The sequence below is a fragment of the Fukomys damarensis genome, unplaced genomic scaffold (assembly GCF_012274545.1).
Source record: "Fukomys damarensis isolate Sample0158 unplaced genomic scaffold, DMR_v1.0_HiC HiC_scaffold_2, whole genome shotgun sequence".
Classification (NCBI taxonomy): Eukaryota; Metazoa; Chordata; class Mammalia; order Rodentia; family Bathyergidae; genus Fukomys; species Fukomys damarensis.
Genome location: NW_022900914.1, coordinates 19,918,843 through 19,927,837, shown reverse-complemented (window position 1 = coordinate 19,927,837; position 8,995 = coordinate 19,918,843). Strand labels below are relative to the sequence as shown.

The following is an 8,995-nucleotide window of genomic DNA, read 5'->3' as shown; positions in this document are numbered from 1 at the left end:
TTATAGTGATGGTCTTCATGTATACTCAGAGTGCCTCCACTGATTTTGCATAACTCTACAATCATAGCAAAATAGTAAAAATAATTATAGCTAGGGGAAGCAAGAGGCTCTATCTAAAGTTCATGCTTCACCAAACATTGCTCCATTCAGCTTTACTCCAGAGTAGATGTAAAAGTTTAGTGGACGGGTGAGGTATCTTTTCACCTGTTCCGCTGTTACAACTCAGCTCTATGTTGTACAAAGAAGACTAGATATTCTCCAACTGCTGTAAAAGGACAGCAGCACACCGGGGACAGAGGGAGTGGGGGGCAGCGCGTTTAAGGTGCAGAGGATAAGGGGGTACATTGTCTTTAAAAAGTTTAAATGCATCATAAAACCAACTGGGAGTCTGATTTTTATTACCACCATTCATCCTCTCAGTAACAAAATACTCTCCGACCTCTGGGCAGACGCGCACCCCCATACCCACCATGGCAGGCAGTTCCACGGCACGGCGTGCGTGCTTCTCCCGGCACACTCACAACCTTACAGAAATCATATGTGTTTCAGTTGAAACCATCCAGAATTACTCCCTCAAAATGAAAACAGTGCTTTTAAAAACTACTGGTCCTAGAGGGCAAGAAATTCTGCCAAGAACAGAGCCAAAGTCAGAAAAAGGGGTTGTCGTTTACAGTCATTTTGTAGGCCCTCTATGAGATAATTTTAATCATCTCTTCTCTAGTCTCTTTATCACTGGTCATTTCCACATTAGTATGTCTCAAACATGCCATCAAAATGTGCCTTCATAAGCCACATAGAATTCGCTTCTTCAAAATCTTGAAAATAATTCTACTTATGAGACTAAATTCCTCGGGATCATGGGTGGTGGTATCTAGTGTGTGCTTCAACCACCATGTCTCTGAATGGAGGAGTCACATTATTTACCGCCTAAATGATTTAAACCTCCAATCAGTAAATCTGCTGCAAAATTTCCACTATATGTTCACCCTATAATGAGGCATCATCCATTAATTTGCATCCTTTCTTAATATATTGATTATAAATTATGAATTAGGTAAGCGCTTTGAGGTGTTAAATGATTTTCCATCCAGGTGTTATCTTTCCTTGAGCAAGTTCTGTACTCAGAGTTGTATGTTTTTTTGTTTGTTTGTTTGTTTTTTTGATAAAACAAATAGGAAGAAACAAACACAACCTGTGTGAAATTGGGTAATTTCAAATAAGAATACAGGAAAAAGGAAAAGGAAGGGTTGACAGATCACCAGAAAAGGAGCATGGAACCAACACTCGGTTATGCATATAACAGTCCCCTCTCCCCTTACCAATGTTGTTAGTTGGAGGCAAGGGGTTCACTTGTTGTAGAGCTTATTTACATAAACTTGGCCATGCACGTACATTACTGAGATGCTATTCATTAAATAAAACTAAAGGGGCACTTAGAATTATGATAGCATCTTCACCTTAGAAGAAGCACTGTAACTTTATGTGCAACTCCTGAGAGCATTCTGTCTGTTTGGGACAACTGACAAGTTTATATAATATGAACAGGTCCCTGAATACAAAGGTATACTTTCTGTGGCCATGCATCTGTTGTTAGCCCTAATGAAATCCGGTGGTTTGGAGGTGGCAATTCCAGAAGAGCTTCAGTGCAGGACAGCAAATAATCATCAAACAATCAAATTAAATGCCTATCACTTAACCTGCCTGGAATTCTGCAAAACTGAAATGATGGTGTTGCCAATAGGAAATTTTAGAGTATTCACATCCCTCTAGGGCTGGCTAACTAGACTAGCACTTCCTCCCCAAAATCCCTATTTCATTTCCCTTGTTTTACTGCTTTCATAGCAGTAAGCATACTGCTTATTTCTCTCTGCCACCCTACAATGTGTTGATTGGTTCATTTTGCTTTCTGAATGTTGTTGTCCTAATAGAATGTAAGTTTCAAAAGAGTAGGAATTTTATTGATGTTGTCCCTGTCCTTTCTTCAGTGTCTGGGGTGACACTGCCTGACCCAGAATAACTTCTCAAAGATATTTGTTGAATGTATACATGAAAAAGGGAAGGAGCAAATGGATTAATACGATGACTAAGACCTGTCTTCTATTTTTCTCTTTCCCAAATGTTCTTGCCTTAAATGAGTTCTGTGATGAATGGATGAACATAATCAGAAAGCTCAGAGTTCCTTGATTCTTGAAAATCAATTTTCAAAAATTTAAGCATGACAATCATAAAGTATATACTTAATGAGCTTAATGAGGAAATAAGAGGTTCTCTGACTTGTTTTTAAATGGGGCCAAATGAGAGCTTATAAGTAATTCCTGAGATAAGTAGCAAAGGGTCAGTTTACAGGCTCATGCCTGAGGCCTGGTCAGATTGCCATCTCTGTGTGGTTCAGGCTCCTGCAGTGTCACAGATAATCTGTCTGTCACCACAGAGCAGGTGGCCAGGCAGGACTGTGAGTGTGGATACAGTGACTATGTCAGTTGCTAACCAGGGCCTATGCTGCAACTACAAGGAGGTAATTGGTGTTAAGTTACATTTTTCAGTGGACAAGGGCCAAAGAATTCACCCTATAAGCAAAATCTACCTTCTTACCACATACAACAGTCCCCTTTCAGGGGATAACATGTTTTATCAATTTTCATCCACCATACTCCAAAAAATGCCCTAGGTCCTAGAAGTAGAATGAGTACTCAACATGACAGACATAGACCCAACTGCTATGGACTGCACTTCCTAGTCATTTCTTCCAATCTGCTTATGTGTCTTTGTCAAATTAATTAAGTCACCCTCTTCTGCCTTTGAGAGACTCAAGAAGGCCTTAAAACATGTGTAGGTTTTTATAAACATCCAAGAAAAGTTTTCATTTTTATAGAATGTTAAATATCAATACCCAATGGAGCAAAATACAAAATACATTGTCCTGGATATAAGAGAGCTTTTCACCAGTCTTTATCATAATATCTACTTAGGCTGAGGCCAGTGGTTTTCTGCCCTGACTGAACTTTAGAAGTATCTAGAGAATGTAATGGAAAAGCAAGAAAACCAAAAATACCCCAATACATCCACATCCTCACCCAGACACACACACCCACACACACACACATGCACACAGGATCCAGATAGGACCTCTGATCAGTAAGAAGAGAATCTCCAACGGTAAGGGGAACTTGGCTTGAGTATAATTTTAAAACAAATGATTTGATACATATGTACAGCTAGGATTAAGCAATTCCTTTTATAATTTGCATACTCAGTCTAAAAAATTAAAATAATCGTATCTCCTCCAATTAGCTCTTAATAATTTGTTATATAAAAGTAAGTTAAAGAAGCAAATAATTTTAATATCTACATAAATAACTTACCGGTTATTTTGATCTACACACTTAGACATGTTGAAAGTAATCCAAACATAGCTAAGCTTTTCACAAGACAGGATGATATTTAAAAGAAAGTAAATAAAGGACAAATGTGAGTCATTTGTAAGTAAATGGATGCACCTTGAGACCATAATGCTAAGTGAAATGAATCATACACATAGCTTAAATGTTGTATGATTTCTTTTATATGAGAAACCCAAAATATAAATAAATTAAAGGGCAAAACAAATGATAATGAGAAACAGGGATAGATCTTTTGCAAAAGAGGAGGGGACCAAAAGATGGAGGGGGAACAAAAGAGTTTGGGAAGGGGATGAAAAAATGGAATTAAGATTATATATATGCATATAGCAACTCCTCACAAGGAATGTAATCATTATGTACTACAAACATGAGCTAATTAAAAAAACAAGTAATAGAATGTAGTTTCTGAACATGATTGTAATTACTAAGAATTCTTTAGGAAACTAAGTCTGAATCTTTGGATAGGAGAACATACACTTTCACTATCCAGGTACTTCCGTTTGTAGCACATGCAGCACGATTAAAATCGTAGATTGAGACAGCCACAAGTTCAGTCTGTTTCCCCCATAGATATCTTTGTCACAACAATGTTCAAGAGCTACTTTCTGGGCAATGTGTTAACCACTAAAATACTGGCAGTTCTCAGATTCACATCAGTGGCCAGCAACTGAAGATGCTGTGGGGGAGCTATACATCACAGACAATGCCTTAGAAAAGAGATTTACTGAAAAAGCTGAGTTGCTGCCTCTCTGGGACATTGCTTCAGAAATGGACCATGTGGTTCAATCATAAGACAGAGCACCCCAGGGGGCTCATTTTGAGGTGTTATTGATGGGGAGCCCTTGAATCCACATTGCCAAACAGGATCTGAGTTGCAACAGGGTTTAAAGTGACTCTTTCAAATCCTACCCTCATATTTAAAAGATATGTGATCAAGTTGATACCCATGCATTAAAAAAGAAAGAAATATTGTGAACAAACATAATTACTGTCCATGTTTACAAAATCAGAAAATACTAACAGCTTTTTTCATTATAGAGAAGCAAAGTGCTTTCCCTAAAGCAGAAATGCATATTTTACTGGATTACTCACTGTATAGAACTCTATATAACAAAAGCATAGCACAAGTATGATCACTTATGAGATGGCCTGGTTATGGAGAGCTTAGTTATTTAGGTTTTAACAATATATATGGATATAAGTTTTACATAATTATACTATCACTAATAATAATAATAATATCATTGATTAATTACTATGGTCATGAATGAGGCTTACCAACTTCTTACAACTTCTTGAAGGGGGATTTCATAATCAAGATTTTCCAGACAAAAAATATCTTCTAGAATTTAAAAAACTTCCTCAAAACCCCAAAGCAAGAAGAGAACTGTGGGTCTCTAACCCACATATTTTGACTTTCAAGTTTGGCTCTGAATCAGAGAGTTATTTTCTGACCCACTAATTATTTTGATAATGATTCTGCCATTGGTAGATTTGTGGGATATAAATTTGATATTTCATTTATGTAAAAAGGATCAGTGGTGAAAAAAAAAAGAAAAAGCCATCAGAATTCTATACAGCCTAACCCTTGAGTAAATGTTGGCCAAATGTAGAATTGTAGGTCTCTGCAATCCCAAGACTACAACAAATTAATTGGAGACTCAGAGGAAGTGGGTGACCTCTCAGAAATGTAGCACAGAAGAGGAGGGTTGTAACTTCAAAATTACCTGGAAGGCTATTCTTACTTTGTAGATTTTTGTTAGCTACAAGAACCCATACAAGAGGGGGTACATCAGTAGTGTTTAACTGATCAAAATAAAGCAGAAAAGTAAAAGTTCAACTGCAGAAAGAAGATCCTGGGAAAGGGGATAAATAGCACTTAGAAGTCAATAAAGAATCCCCATGGTCAATCTTAAAGCACAGGACCCTGGATCCAATTGGCAGCACAGAAAAACTACAGGAGAAAATAAAGGGTCCATTGGAGAAATGGCTACACTGTGCTCCACAGGCCTGGCTGGGAGCAGTGTGACTTCTTCCTCTTATGTAGAAACGATTGCGTAAATCAGCTTTTCATTGCTGTAATAAAATATCTGACATGAGCAATTTAAAGGAGGAGAGATTTATTTTAGCTCACGGTTTCAGTCCACAGTTTCAGTCCATGGATTTCTCTTTCACTACAAGCAGAGCTGAACATGGTGGCATACAGCACATGGAGGGGAAAAGCTGCTTACCTCAAGAGGCTAAGAGACAGAATCAGAGGAAAAGAGGCCTAGGACCAGGCATAGCTCCATAACTTACTCAGGTCCCTGAAGCCCCACCTCCTAAAGTTCTATCCACTCCCAATGATGCTCTTAAAATATGAAGGTAGAGTGCTTATTATCCAATTATTCCCCAAAGACCAAGCAACCAAGTTTTCAACACAATGATTATCTTGGGGGAATATTTTGAGTCTCAACTATAACAAGCAGTATGTGGAGTATGAGACTGATTCTGTGAGCAAACAGATAGGTGGGTGGTGACAGCTGGCAGAGTAGAAAATTAGGTGTGTGTATAGGGGGAGGGTGTGACTAGCATTATATTAGCACATTTAAAAGGCCCAGGTGATGGAAAAAAACAGTTGTGGTATCTCTTACCTAGGTAATTCAAAGTCAAAAATGAAAAGAACTATAACAAAGTACTTATTTCCCCTATCGTGAAATACTGTAGGGTATTTTAATACAGCTTTAGATATTTTTGAAACAATTTTTGGTATTCATGATTTCATTTCTAACTGTAGGCTGAATAACAAGTCAGAGAAAATTTTCATCATTTATACTTGGATGGAAAATGAATAAAGGATCTCCTGAATATTTGCTAGGAAATAGTTCATAAAACCCCAAACCATCTTCAGAATGTATCTAAGTGATACTCCTGAGGAATCCCTAAGTTGTTGTGCTACACTGTTTTGGCAAGATAGCAGTGGAGGATGGCGACTCCAAAACCCAAGGCCAGAGGAAAGAATAGCAATCGACACATGAGAAAACCATTAAGAAATACTATAGCAATTGGAGTGTACATCATCACCTGCTCAGGTGCAATATTTATCTGCAAAGCCACAGCCTGCAGTGACCACATTATTTCCTTACCTGGAGCTGTAGTCTCCTGTTGCCTTGTACTGGTGACGTAGCCTTTGATAATTCTTGCAATAAAAATCCAGTCATGTATGACATTTAGAAGGGAGCAAAGGGTTTGATTTGCCCCAGGCCCTGCAACCATTATAAAGAGCCTATAAAAAGAAAATTAGGGGTCCAGAAATTGAGCCAAATCAAAAAGAGTATCAGATCACCAGGCACTAGGCTGCTTCTCTTTAATGATTCCAGATAAAGAGAAGAGACCACATAGCGTTTTCCCCCAAGAATTCAAATTAACCTACTCATTCACCCTAGGAAAGAGAAGGAATAAGGAGGGCCAGAATGTAACTTTAACATCCTTTTGCTTAATACACAATGAACTTTGGGCATCACTGGCACATAGTCATTTAAAGACCAAAGCCATTGTAACCTTTGTCACAGATATACTTGCATTTTCAAGAAAATCTTGCTACTAAGCAGCCTACAATAGCAAAACAGGCCACACCCTTCCCATAAAATCTATTGCAGTGTCATAGAGTTCACTCACACTTATTTCACTCTTCCATGTGTCTCCTTTATTACAGGTTGCTCTATTTTCCTACGCCTGGAGTCTTTGGTTACAGTCCTTTCTCTGTGTCATTTAGAGAACAGCCTCGTTTGTCTCCAAGGCCCTTTCATTGAGTCTGAGCCAAATACCTGCCACTCACATTCCCGGAAGTTGGTTTTTGGTTGAGGTCACGCTCAAACGGAGAGATAGGTGGTGATCTTCTATGTCTTCCCACGTGCCACTAGTCAATGAAATCACAAGGAGCCTGTGTGGACAGTGGCTCCCAGGAAAATCTGACTCAGAAAAATAAAAAAATGATCTTAGGAAGGAAGAATTCCTGCAAATTTGCAAGACAAGAAGCAGCTTGGAGTTTCTTCATTGAGAGCTGTGGTCCATAACCACTAGACAGATGTGGAAGAGCTCGTCTCATTCAGCCAGCATCAGTGGCACTTGTAAATTTGTTAGAAATGCAGACCCCGGAACCATCAAGGTCTAGTGAATAAGATATTGAGACCCCCAGCTGACTCATCCCTACATTCACGTTTGAGGAGTACTGGCCTAGAGCAGTATTTCCCAACCTTCACTGCACATAGGAATAGAGCAAGGAACATTAAAAAAAAATCAAATTACTGATGCATGAGGTCTAGTTCCAGAGACTCTGAGTTAATCAGTCTGGGGTGTGGCCTAAACACAGAGATTTTTTAAAGCTCCCAGATCTGAGGTACAGACACCGGCAAGGTGGCAGAGGAGGGCATCTTCTCTGTCTTTGGCCACCTCACCCCGTTTTGTTGCAGTCAGACTGGAATTCCTGGAGTCAGAATCTCTTTTCTGACTGCCGGAACCGAAGTGTAAGTACCAGCAAAGAACTCCACTGAAAACTTAAACTCTCTGCCTTCTGCGTGGCTATTCCCTCTGCTTACCCACTCCATCCACCAAGCAGCTCCCAACTGACTGCTCACACCTTAGCAAGCACCAAAGGCCACCAGTATCAACTGGTGCTCCAGAAATGCAAACCCGGGACCCCATTTGCGAGCTACCGAATTGGGGTCTGCGTCACATTCTGCAGGGTGGGTCCCCAGGCAGGTCTGAGGAGCAGCCAGGTTTGAGAGCTATGAGCTCCACGGTGGGTCCAGCCTTTCATCCTGCCAAGTCATTAAGGGTTTGTAAGGATGAATGAGTTGTCAAGAGAGCAAGGGCCTGCCGCAGCGCTGCTTTATTAATTATGGGGGAGTGATGTATTGGCAGTGATAAAGCTTCTCTTGGAAAGGGCAATGAATGGTTCGTCGATTGCTGCATTAGGTCTTCCCTGACTCTCTCAATGCTCAGCTTTTACTCCTCTCCAGTTTAAAAGCGGCACGGCTTTCACACTAAGCAGCCTCTTGGTCTTTATTCCCAGGTGAGCTGCAATCTTTGAGGGAAATATCAACAAGACTTCTTGGCTGTGGAAATCCCCTGCTCTCATAGCCCTCTGTGCGTTCAGCGTCTAGTAGAGAGCGTAGACGCCTGCATATCTGATATGTAGGAAAAACAGAGTAAGGATTATTTTTTAATCATTGATTCATCCCCAGATAGCTTTACTAAAAGAAAGCTTCCTTTAGCACAGGGGTAGTATGTGGAGGAAGGAAGATATATCTGGAGTAACAAATTCAGAGGTGAGAAACGGGTAGGCGAGTGGGAGTCGGGGTTCTATCTGTGGATGAGGCGAGAAAGGTTCAAAAGAAAAGTTGCAGCGCCAGTCTGTGCGTGGAACCGATGGGCAAGGCGTCCGGAAGCGCGGCGCTAGCGCGCGTGGCCACAACGCACTGCGGGGCCCAGAGCCCCGAAGGAAATCGAAAAATATTCTCAGCGTTGGAGACCCGGAGGCTCCGGGGGCTCCCTACGCGGCCGGGGCTGGGGACGCTCCGGTTCCCTGCACGGTCGCCCAGGGCGCCCGAGGG

The 8,995-nt window shown here is 40.5% G+C and overlaps 1 protein-coding gene across 5 annotated transcripts in view; it reads left to right on the top strand.

The window, feature by feature from the left end:
* Slc8a1 (solute carrier family 8 member A1) overlaps positions 1-8,995 on the top strand; it is a 349,978-nt gene that overhangs the window by 44,212 nt on the left and 296,771 nt on the right. The window contains exon 1 of one of the 5 annotated variants that reach the window (XM_019204658.2): positions 7,864-7,906. The exons of 3 other annotated variants lie outside the window; for them this stretch is intronic. The gene's annotated coding sequence lies outside the window, so the exon portion shown is untranslated. Of the gene's footprint in view, positions 1-7,863; positions 7,907-8,995 lie in introns of those variants that run through there. One more of the 5 variants, XM_019204662.2, reaches the window with a different exon arrangement.